Below are 13457 nucleotides of genomic sequence, written 5' to 3' on the forward strand. Positions count from 1 at the left end.
TATTTGTGTACCTGCGTATTCATGCGCGAATGTGTATATGTGTGTGTGCTTGTGTGTATGCACATGCATGTAAACTATGTTTAATATTATCTAAAATGTTATCTACAAAGTATTCACTACATGCATACATATAAATACACACGCACACGTATTCATATATATCAGACACATATACACACGTATAAAACACATGCCGCGCGCGCGCGCGCTTACACACACACACACACACACACACACACACACACACACACACAAGAGATCAAATTTGTATCACATCGTTGGTCCCGGGTACGCTGCGAACGAGTATTGCATATAATCTCCCTCGACCCCCTCCCACCACACATGTATTATACATGCAATGAAAAAGCAAAGAAATACATTTGTATCCTGGAAAAATCGTATCTCTAAGAAAGTAACACATTTTCCGATGCTTCTGTCGGTTAAATAATCAATTATTGTCGTGCTCATGAGGGCTTTTAATCAGCACATAAATGAACATTTCTGAGTTTCAGATAATTTGATCGAACAGTCTTTTGCTGTAGTTTTGTGTGGGGTCCATTTTATTTTATATTTTTTTATATTTATATTGAATGTTTTCTTGTTTAATATTTGTTTTACTAACATTCTCAAATTTTTTTATTATTTTTATTAAAAATAAATATATAAAAATTAATTATTAAAAATGGGTAATATATATACACACACACACACACACACATATATATATATATATATATATATGTATATATATATATATATATATATACAGAGTGTCCCAAAAAAATGGCCAAGCGGTCATATGCAGGTAAAGAAGACTAAACTGAATCAAAAAGTCCTGTACTATTTTGTGATTTTCGCAATAATTAACAAGTTATTAATTTATGAAAATAGTCAAATTGCAAACGCGCGATGAGATAACCGCCCATTTACAGTTTTACTGACTGAGTTTTTTGATATGTACAATATTTACAAGTAGTTGTCTGGAATTTCGCCTTTGATTCTGTGAAAAGCGGCGCAGGCTCCGGGAATCGTACAATCGATTCGGCTCGCGATCGGTTCCGTGAATTCGACGCATTCACGATAGATGCGGCGCGGGCGCGACGGTGCGAGGGGTCTTCGGCGCGCTTGTTATGACGGATCAGTTGTTTCGTCGTGCGTATGGTCTGTCTGAGGTTTGTGCTGTGGTCTTTGGAATGCAGGAAGCTCCCTGCTTCTTGACCGTCGGCGGTGGAAGGTGCGTACAAGGGCTTGCTTTTAGAGCCCAGATTGAGAAGCTCCTCAATCTGAAAAGCTTGTGCGCTGTGGATGAAAGGAATGATCGGCCAGAAGCTCCTAGCGCGATAGGGAGCACTCTAGATCGCTTCGTATTGGATAGGACTGGAAGTATCGAAAGCAGTACTGGACATCTTACTGTCTCGCCGGTGATAGATCTCGATCATCCACCGGAATCGCTTAATATACCCGAGTTGGCCGTCGGTCGGGAGTAGTCGGGTACGAGTCGGCCGAACTCGGGTCGGGGTAGTTCCGGGGGATGCTCTCGCCGGAATCTTCGCGATAATTCGCCGAACGCGCTCGATTATTTCGCGAAGATGTTCGGTGGCGCAGTCGGTAGCGGAGCCGGCGGCGGTGGCCTAACTGGTGCGTGTTTATCCACGCACCGCGCACGTGAAGCCATGTGATCTCCGTTTTGCTTCGTCCGATATTCAACGTGATTTTACGATCGCGGAAGGATCGCCGTGTTGATGCCCCGACGGTTGATCGGGGCCACTTAATATTATTATTAATATTGAGGGGGATGAGTCGGGTGTCGTTACAAATTAATGATTAAAATAAGTTATACATTGTACATTAATCAAAAAGTTATTAACAAATAGAATAGGATTATATAAATGTATGTAGAATGCGATAATTTGTACACTTGAAGAGCTATGAATTCTATATTATTTGTACACATGTATATTTAAGTAAATGTTTGAACAAGAGGGGAGTTTCATTTCTCTTCTATATATTGCTATCTTGAAAAAACTTTTCCTTTTAAATATGTACTAAAAAGGAAAAAAAGTACCCGAAATAATATGAGATCCTTATTAAAGAATTCGATTTTTAAATTTGATAACATTTACACGTATTTTTATACAACTACAAAAGGAATCTACTGTTGTTGAAACTTTTATGAGCTCTCGTTGAGGTTTTTCACGAAAATATCCCTATGGTAACTATACGTAACTTTTAATTATTAGTTTTGCACATTTTTTCTCTCTCTCTCTCTCTCTCTCTTTCTCTCTTGCCCTTTCAAGGATTTTTTGTTAAAATAGAGGCGTTTACTACCAAGACCTATCCAAATAATAGATTCTTTTCAAATTTGGCGTAAATGTAAAACTATGAAGAATATTTTAACAATTTTTTTCATTTTAGTCCATAAATAGTTTTAGGAACAATTACTATCCTTTCAATTTTCATTCTTTTATCATTTACAAATAGAGCTGTAACGGTACGTCCCTGCGCGGTCGGATAGTGACCGGTGCGGAAGCGGAGACGTGGATCAGGAGTTTAGAAATACTCATGCCGGATTCGGAAAAAGAATCATAGATATTCGGGTTTAATTAAAAAAAAAAAATAAATTTATTTGGTAATGTTCGAAGTTGACTTCTACAAATGATGTTTTTCGAAGTGTGTGACGCCGCTCGCATATATTCAATTGTAATTGTGAGATTCGCAGCGCGGTCGGATAGTGAATGCGTACGCGTATACTCGCGGGATAGCACATGAGTCGGAACGTAGTGCGTTGCCGGACCCGCATGTTGCCAAGTGCTCGGATTCTTATGAAAAAGAACTACATAGAAATATTAGCGGCAATTACACAACAATATTACAGATTATCATAGGAAATATTATAGGATATCACATGATATATTACAGAATATCACCGGGAGATTACAGAGCAATATCAATGATTATTTCGAACCACTGCTGCAAAAATACAGTTGCAGATTACTGCTTCTTTTACGAAAAAAACGTCCAATTTTGAGTGTCAATATATTCTCAAAAAAAATCCTGAAAAATTTGATAAATTTGCATTGTTAATTTATAGTTAAAAAAAAAACTTCTCCGAGATTAACCCTCATTTAGGTGTTGAGCATTAATTTACGATCTGCATTTACATGACCGATCACCCATCCTATTGTTGACCGGAGTATATTGCTTAATTTCGGCTGTTGGGAACTGATGTCATACATATGGCTAAACTTATAGATGTTGATATTCAGCAAATAAATCGTATATAGATGTAAGAATAATTTAAAAATTATTTCTATTGATATTAAATGAATAATCAATATATTGAGTATTAAATATTTCTCATGAATAAAAACGAAAAAAAAAAGAAAAAATAGTTGCCCTGCATATCGAAATTGGAAATGTATATCCAAATAAATTTTTCGCACCGAAAATTATTCGTTTTGCATAATACCTCTTGAAATTTCATAGTGACTGAGTAAAATGGAAACATACTAGCGCGCGCGTATGTGTGCGTGTGCATGTGTATGTGTGCGTGTGCGTGTGTGTGTGTGCATGCGCGTATGCGTGTATGCGTGTGTCACAGGCGGCGATTGTGAATAAAACTGTCGATATCTATCCAATTTGTGTATGTGTGAGTGTGTACACAACTTAATTCTAATTTTCTTTTTGTTTTTAGTCACTTCTGTGAAAGATATGTTTCAATATTTTTTATATTGCTTGTTTTGGGGAAAATTGTATAATACATATTTAATTAATATGAGTGATGTCAATAATATCTGCTTGTAATCCACAATCTCCCAGTTATTACATGCTGCTGTAATCATTCTAGTGATATACAAAAGGCATGTAATATCGGCATGTAACCCACTATAAGTAACTACATAGATAGTAATATCGAGAATAAGCATTACACAGCGACCTGTAATAACCACACAACCGGCAGTAGTTCTTTTTCATAAGGGGACGCACGAGTTGCTAGGTAACCACAGACATTTTCGCGACACATGTATTTGCTTGATACGCGTATGCCGAGAAAAAAGTCCGACTTTTCGTATGTGAAGAGACGAGAATACTGAGAACGCTCGTTATTCCGCAGAAGAAAAAGTCCGAATACACTCCGACTTTTCGGATAGGAAGCGAACGAGAATACTGAGAACACTTGATATTCAGCACAAGAAAATTTTTGTATCGTCAGGATCAGATCGATATTTCGGAAACGGATGGGTCGAATGATCGAACAGGTCTGGTTACTCTTTACCGAAAATGTCAGGTTTATATATCTGATTTTTGTCTGCGTGTCAAAACGCGATTTGTTAAATTGTTTTACAAAATAGCTGATCTGTCACGTCATCGGCGCGTGACAGATCAGCGGTGCGCGTATGTCGCTCGGTCGTTCGGAGATGTTCGGGCGGCCCCGGACAGTATGGGCTGTATAGCGCGCTCTTAACGGAGCGTTACATATGCTCCATTACAGAGCAATAATACCTGAAGAACAAAATTTAATATAACATAGGAGTTTTTGGATCGCCGGTTACAAATATGAAATTACATTTACAAAATTATTTGTTTAAATGATCAGAATAAAACTAACTATTTTACAAAATAGTTAAAAAATGACGGCAAATGTGCACTTTTTATGTGACTCAAATATTCGATTAAACAAATATTAAAAAATATGATTATTATATTGTTTAAATATATATGTTAAAAGATCTTGTATAAGTTAAAAATGCTTGTGTTTAATTTAATACACATGAAAAGCGCGTACTTCATTTTTTTATCATTTTGTAAAATAGTTAGTTCTATTCAAATATTTCTTTTTTTAGTAAGATCGAAATAAATTTACATTATTGGAAATAATTAAAAATAATAAAAAGTTTTTTTATTTATGTTATAAAAGTTTTTTTAACTTTTTCACTGATTTACTAAAGAATCATAAATTTTATCAAAATGTTTGTATCTCTATATACATTGTGAAATTTTAAATTTAAAACGATGGACTTTCACATCATTGCAGACGTTTTACGTAGAAGCATATTAGTTTCCCTTCATTTAGATTTATTTAGGTGATATGGTTAGGACTAAGTTGCTATCATATTATAGTATATATTATATTCATGATTATAAATTTACTCAATATATTTTTAATTTTTTGACATTTTCTGTAACTACCTACCAAAATTACCTTTTAAAAAAATATAAAAAATAACGTCAAATTCACGCATCCCTTTTCTTATTTATGTAAAAGAAAGAATTTGTTAGCCCGAATTACTTCTTACTTATATATATCAGGTGTATGCACAAGTTTTTTCCGGTTTTTTAGTAAAAAAAAGACACGTAATTTTCAAGGGAAATTAATTTTTTTTTTATTCAAAATATTGGCCATCGGCTTCTACACATTTCGCCCATCTTTCAGATAATTTATGAATACCATGCCAGAAAAACTGCTTGTCTTTTGCGGCAAACCATTCGTCGAGCCATTTTCCAACTTCCTCGAAATTGCTGAAGTGCTGCTCTGCGAGCGCGTGCCCCATTGATGCGAAGAGGTGATAGTCAGATGGCGCCAGGTCTGGGGAGTACGGCGGGTGCGGAAGGATGTCCCATCCAAGCGATTTCAAGGTATCTTTCACTGGTTTTGCTGTGTGAGACGGCGCATTGTCGTGTAACAAAATCACTTTGCCATGTCTTCTGGCCCATTCTGGTCGTCTTTCGATTAATGCGTGGTTTGAATTAATCATTTGTTGGCGATAGCGTTGTGTATTAACGTTTTCGCCGGGCTTCAAGAGTTCATAATACACAATACCGCTCTGGTCCCACCAGACACAGAGCATGATCTTCTTGCCGAAGCGATTTGGCCTTGGTGTTGATGGACCGGTTTCGCCAGGTAAAAGCCACGATTTTTTCCGCTTCGGGTTTTCAAAATAAATCCATTTTTCGTCACTCGTTACAATTCGATATAAAAATGATTTCCTTTCGTGGCGTTGAAGCAGCATTTCACAAGTGACTTTGCGATTTTCCATTTGACGTTCATTCAAATCGTGTGGGACCCATTTACCGAGTTTATTGATCTTTCCCATTGCTCGTAAACGTCTGCTGATTGTTTCTTGTGATACATGTAATGCTTCTGCTAATTGCCGTTGAGTTTGAGTTGGGTCATCATCTAATAACTCCTGCAATTGCTCGTCTTCGCATTTTTTTTTGTGGTCTACCAGAGCGCTCACTGTCTTTCACATTGAAATCACCACTTTTAAATTGTCGAAACCATGTCTCACATGTTCTAATCGATGGAGCGTGTTCATCATATATTTCTACCAGCAAACGATGACTTTCAACAGCCTTTTTCTTTTGATTAAATAAAAAAAGCAATGCGTGCCACAAATGTTCTTTTTCAGGCACAAAACTCGACATGATCATTGAACGATAAAACAAAGACGCTAGTTTTTGGCGGACTCAACTTGTGTGTGTTTGTAGTTTTAAATGTCAGACGAACAAAAAAATGTATGTGTCAAATTAATACGTTGCGTACTTTTCGCTGGCGACATCTCTTAGTTAAACCGGAAAAAACTTATGCATACACCTGATATATCTTCATTATTTCTTGTCTTCACGATCATTCTCGAATCGCGGAATAGCCGGACGGTGTTACAGAAACGCCGGCCGGAAATGCAAAGCATGCAAAAGCAAATCTGCAAATTCCAAAGCAGAGCGCGAATGAGGAATTTGCGAGAGCGCGCCGTTTTGACCATATATGGTCCGATTTAGAATTATAACACGACGAAACGCGATACTACTAGAATACTATAAAAACGGTCGCCGAGAGTGGATAGTCACAATACATAAAAGGGCAGTTGTACTTTGTCACGGCTAGTCGTTATCAGTAATAGCGAGATTCACACGAAACATTGTCAAGAAGCCATATCAATAAATCAGCTACTTAACAAAAGTGAGTAATAATATTTGACCAAAAGAACCTTCCACCTATGATCCTGCTCGGAGTTCTAACTCCTAAGACTCGGCGAACCCGACTTTCCCTAAATACAATTTTGTAACCCAATCCGGGCTACAACATTTTGGTGGCAGCGGTGGGATTGTCAACACTATCCCCACGATTCATTCATCTGAAAAGATAATCGCTAATCGAGCCAACAGATCAAGAGTAAGCCCTAACAGATAAAACGGGCAAACAGGAGAAAAAACTTTTCTGGCAACGTTCGTAAGACCTGCAGTATTAGTCCCAAGGCTGCAGGCAGAAGAGAAACTTTCTCGAAATCACAAGATCTGTGGAAAATAGGCGGACGGAGAAAGTTCCGTCATAAACAAGCTTACAATCAAAAGAGTACGAAAAGAATTGCTGAGTGCCGATCTAGGACAACCCTGCAGCTATCAGCGACAGCAAAGCAGCGAGCTAGCATCGCTAACATACACGCCATCGACACCAGTCGACAAGGATACCCAGTAGAGCAGCTAGCGAGCGCATATCAGCGATACCGGAGAAGGCACCGACCTATGACAACAACATGCAACAACGAAGCAGCATGAAGCTAGCAGCAGATACTGTAAGTGAAAACGTATCGTAGTAAAAATTGTATAAGCAAGCGATAGCATTGATGTCGGACGGCGAAATAAATAGAAATCGATCCCTTAGAAATATATCATGATTAAATATATCATGATACACGACGAGTAAATACAAAGAGCGCGAAGTCCTGTCACCCCCGTGCGTGTAGTCCAAGAAGCTGTACGCGATATCCGCGATAGCGTGCGTCAAAATTTAAAAACGCGACACTCGGATGAGAACTCACCTGAGCCGGTGCTCCACCCATAATTATCGAGCGAGTATTTCCGCCCGACGTAGAGCCTAATACCGGACCCAGTGGACAAACACCGACTGCATCCCAGAACAAGACGTTCTGAAGGAAACGAGAGCCGCAATGTTTCATAACGGAAAGAATTCTCGCTAACATCTTACGACGAGCGTTTTTGATTCGGAAGAATATTACACAGCTTCGCGTGACCTCGAGCGTAGAAACATAGCGGAACAACAATTACGTACACCTCGTGGCAAGGAAACTAGGGAAACGGAGGTAACCCGCGCAGAAGTAGACGCAGAGATAGAACGTTTCAGAGCTTCGGCAGACCCTTCGCGCAGAAGAATAGAGCAATCAGAATTAACCGAACAACAATAAAGAATCAATAGACGTGTTGCTAGAAGGAATTTGCGCGTTACAAGACCGAATGGATCAACTGGAAGTTACGATTTTCGATCGTAACGAAAATTGAATCGCACAAGTGCCTTATAAACGACGAATACACAGGATGCAACTCCGTGACGAATCGTTAGACATAACTTACGGACGAATACTCGAAGATATGCGAAACCCGAGACCGTAGCGGGATATTTACGATTAAAAAAAGCTCGCGATATGATTTCGGAATTCGATGGAACCTCTCATAAGCTGCCGGAATTCTTGAGTGCCGCATCATACGCTATGAAAAATACGAGTCCGATGGAAGAAGAAATGCTACTAAAAGCGATACTATGCACTAAACTAAAAGGCAGAGCTATGACTGATTTTCAAACGCGAGATATACGTGACTTTGCTCAGTTAAAAAGAGAGTTAGAAGTTTGCTATCTTAGCAAGAAAAGTACCACACACTTGCAGTTAGAGTTCAATACGCTAAAACAAAGAAATGGAGAATCGGCAAGAGCGTTCGGATTGCGTATGGACAAACTAACTATGGAGCTATACGAATCCATGATAGAAGGAAGAATCGAAATAATACAATAGAAAATAAACGAGCGATTTTGGAAACCATACAGCAGCAGACTCTATGCTATTTTCAGCTCAGATTGCTAGACGATATAAAGCTATTGATACGATCACATTATACAACGCTGCAAGACACTATCGCTGGCGCGAGCGCGGAAGAAAAATTTAAAAGACCAATAGAAAATTTTGGGCGTGCAAAAGCGAATACAATACGCACATCCGCCCGCGAAAATAAATTACCGCAATGCCAAAAATGCGGAAAAATCGAACATGTCGAACAAGATTGTCGAACTAGTAGATACATGAACCGATTTGCTTTACCTAGAACCGAAAAAACCATTGGCGTAAATGCGATGGAAAAATATTGCGTAAATTGTAAAAAGACGGGACACGATAAAAAAGCATGCTGGTCAAAACCTAATGGATCAGAGAGAAAACAAGTAAGATGACTGAGACAAGAGAAAGAAACGAGAGGATAAGTAAATACTACGGTAAGAGCAAAAGAAAACGAAATGTGCAAAGAAGACGCGGAATTGTCAGAATTCAGTAGTAGCAAAGAACAAGAAGAGAAAAGCAAAAAGATAAGGACAATGCGAGCTGCACGAGAGCATCAAGTTGCTAAGTTAACCAGCAAAGCACGAGTCAGCGCTACTCTAGATCTGGTAATCTTGCCAATAAAGGAAATAAAAAAAAGAAAAATGAATTTCTTGTTGGACACGGATGCTACTCTAACACTTGTTAAAGTGGGAAATTTAAAGGGGAATACGCCAGTATGAGAGGAACAAATAGTCCTCACCGGCATAACAGGATATAAAATTCACACTCTTGATAAGATTCAAGCTACGATCGTCCTCGAAAATGAGAAAATAAGACACACCATGCATGTGGTAAAAGATGACTTCCCGGTCGCTTACGAAGGAATTCTCGGTATAGATTTCTTAAAGAAACACCGAGCAAAATGCGATCATGCAAAGGAAATATTGCGAATAGGCAGTAAACCTAAAATTGCATCCTCACAAGAAATATATTCTAATACCTCGCAGTGAAACCATTGTATTAGGTGTACAAAAAAGTTCTGAGCTTTAGATTTCATACAACTGAAATAACAATTTAAATTTTATATATCTTCCCGCCCTTTTGCGGTTTTAAAGCGTTGACATTTGGCCTTCTAAAATGCCATACGGTTTGGCGTTTGATGCACATAACCTCAAAAATCAGTAGTGTTCACAATGGCAATAACAAAAGAGCATATTCGATTTTCCATCCACTTCGCGTTTCATCTGAAGAAAAATGCTGCTGAAGCCATTGCAATGATTTGTGCTGCATATGGAGAGAACGCTGTAAGTCATACTACATGTAAAGGATGGTATCAAAAATTTCATCAAGGAAATTTCAGTCTTGAAAATGAACCGCGTGCTGGACGCCCTCAAAAGATTGAAACGGACAAATTGCAAGCACTGCTGGATATAAACTCTGCACAAATTGAAAAAGAGCTTGCAGAACAGCTTGGCGTTACGCAGCAAACCATTTCCATACGTTTACATACGATGGGAAAGGTTTACATACGATGGGAAAGGTTCAGAAGGAAGGCAGATGGAAGGCAGATTCCGCATGAATTGTCCGAAGACAACAAAAATCGTCGGCGTGACACTGCACTTACTTTGCTTTCAAAGTTCCGGAAAAAAGATTTTCTGCACAAAATTATTACAGGCGATGAAAAATGGATTCTTTATGATAACTCTAAACGTAGAAAATCATGGGTTGACCCTGGTCAACCTTCGACATCGACGCCAAAGCCCAATATCCACGCCAAGAAAGTTTTGCTCTGTATCTGGTGGGATTGGAAAAGTGTGTTGTATTACGAGTTGTTACAACCGGGTGAAACAATCACGGCAGACCGCTACCAACAACAATTGACCAATATGAGTGATGCATTAGAAGAAAAGAGGTCATTTACTGGCCAAGGATGTCGTAAAGTGATCTTGCTTCATGACAATGCTCGACCACATGTTGCGAAAGCGACTCAGGATCATATCTTTGCGTTAGGCTGAGAACTTCTCCCGCACGCGGCGTATAGCCCAGACCTGGCGCCTTCTGATTACTACCTATTCCGATCGCTGCAGCATCATTTGGCTGATACACATTTCGTGAGATTTGAAGAGATACGAAAATGCATTGATGACTTTATCGCTTCGAAGCTGGTGAGCTTCTATCATCAAGGAATTCGCCAGCTACCCAAAAGATAGCAAAAGGTCATTGATGCAAACGGGGAATATTTCGCTGATTAATATTTTTTTGTTTGTTTTTGAATAAAGATTGAATTTTACAAAAAAAAGCTCAGAACTTTTTTTGTGCACCTAATACAAGCTATTACTAGTCAAAATCAGATTGGAATAGTGAAACCTGAATCTCAATCAGGAGTATTTATTGGTAGTTGCCTGGTAGAACGATGATTATATCTGCCCAATAAGTATAATTAATACAACTACCGAAACTATTGAAATTACGACGCCGAGTGTAACGTTAGACGCCGTGCAGGTGGGAGACGCCGCCGAGATGCTTACGTTATACGAGAGCGACCGTATTGTACAGGTGTACAGCAGGAATGCTTACAAAAATTGCTACGAACAGAATATCTAAATCAGAAAAAAAAGGCATTAACGCAGATATGCTCTGACTTTTGCAATATATTTCACATGAAAAACGATCCACTATTCTACACTATGACAATAACACATGAAATAAATACACGTAGCGATAGCGCGCCTATAAATGTGTGACCCTATAGATTGCCGGAGAAAACATAAAGCAGAAGTGAATCGGCAGATTGAAATGATGTTAGAACGACGGAATAATATGTTTACAGTACGTTTACGAGTCAATGGAATGCGCCATTGCTAGTAGTATCCAAAAAAGTGGATGCATCCAGGAAACAAAAACTACGCATCGTAGTAGATTTTCGAAAATTAAACGATCTAACAATCGGAGACTCTTTTTCACTACCAAATATAACAGACATCCTAGATTAGCTGGGAAATGCAAAGTAGTTTTGAACATTAGACCTCGCATCTAAATATCATCAAATTCCTATGAAGGAAAAACATAAAAGTAAAACGCTTTTTCTATACCGTATGGACACTATGAATTTAATAGAATGCCATTCGGACTTAAAAACGCGCTCGCGACATTTCAACGGCTGATGAACTCGGTGTTAACCGGAATTCAAGGACTCAGATGTCTAGTTTATCTTGACGATATAGTAATATACGGTGCAACATTGAACGAACACAATAAACGACTAATTGAAGTAATGCAACGACTGAGAGACCATAATAATCTTAACTTGACCGGATAAATACGAATTTCTCAGAAAAGAAGTTACTTATCTAGGACATATTATTATGGAAAATGGGATACAACCTGATCCCCATAAATTGCAAGCGATAGAAAAATTTTTGATATTGATTTTGATATTTTGATTTTTGATACCAAAAAAGGTGAAAGATATACAATCATTTTTAGGATTGGCTAGATACTACCGAAAATTCATTCAAGATTTTTCGAAAATTGTCAAACCTCTAACAAAATTAACAAAAGAGGAAAAATTTAATTGGAATATTGAGCAACAATACGCTTTTCAGACACTAAAAGAAACATTAATTACGGCACCAACATTAAATTGCCCAGATTTTACTAAAGAATTTTTAATAACCACCGACACGTCCGATTACGCCATTGGAGCAATATTATTACAAGGATAGATAGGTCAGGATCGTTCAATAGCCTACGCCAGCAAAGTATTGAATAAAACAGAACGAAATTATAATACGACTGAGAAAGAGCTTCTAGCGATAGTATGGGGAGTAAAATACTTCCGACTGTATTTATGCGGAACGAAATTTAAAATAATCACCGATCATCGACCATTAGTTTGGCTATTCAGCGTTATAGACCCTGGATCTAGACTGACGGTGGAGACTCAAGTTAGAAGAATATGATTACGAAATATTATTCACAAGGCAGACAAAGGAAATACAAATACGTGGATGCGTTAAGTGGAAATCCGATTACTCTTGACTCACAGTTAAACACTATCGCACACGAAGAGAGAAACGATGACGACGAAAGAGAGGAAGAGATAAAACGAGAATACATTGCAGAAGAAAAGCGATAAATACTTTATGAATATCATGATACGCCGACAGGCATCAAGGAGTCGCACGTACTCTGAACCAAATTAAACTATTACATAATTGGCGTGGTATAACGCGCGACGTAGAGGATTAAGTGTAGGAAAAGTGTAGAAGGAATTATATTGATTATATTGATTTTACTTAGTCTCTTTAATGACCTTAATGATTAAGTTTTAAGGAAACAAAAAAATTGTTTAAACAAGTAATTAATAAATGCGAACTTTGTTAGAAAAATAAATTAAACCAAAAAACCAAACTGCCAATGGTAATAACCGACACGCTGAAAAAACCATTCGAAAAATGTGCGCTCGATATAGTAGGACCCATTACGAATGCTGGAAATAAATATATCTTAACTTTTCAAGATAATTTAACGAAATTTAGTAAAGCGATTCCAATAGAAAATCAAGAAGCAAACACGGTGGCAAAAGCCTTTGTCATTAAAATAATTGCTGAACACGGGAAAGATTTTTTC

The 13457-nt window shown here is 38.0% G+C and overlaps 1 protein-coding gene across 7 annotated transcripts in view; it reads left to right on the forward strand.

Moving 5' to 3' along the window:
- The window catches only part of LOC105424069 (uncharacterized), a 474166-nt gene that overhangs the window by 180585 nt on the left and 280124 nt on the right, over positions 1 to 13457 (forward strand). The gene's annotated exons all lie outside the window — the stretch shown is intronic.

Source organism: Pogonomyrmex barbatus, unplaced genomic scaffold, assembly GCF_055798465.1.
Source record: "Pogonomyrmex barbatus isolate J1 unplaced genomic scaffold, ASM5579846v1 scaffold5, whole genome shotgun sequence".
NCBI classification, from domain to species: Eukaryota; Metazoa; Arthropoda; class Insecta; order Hymenoptera; family Formicidae; genus Pogonomyrmex; species Pogonomyrmex barbatus.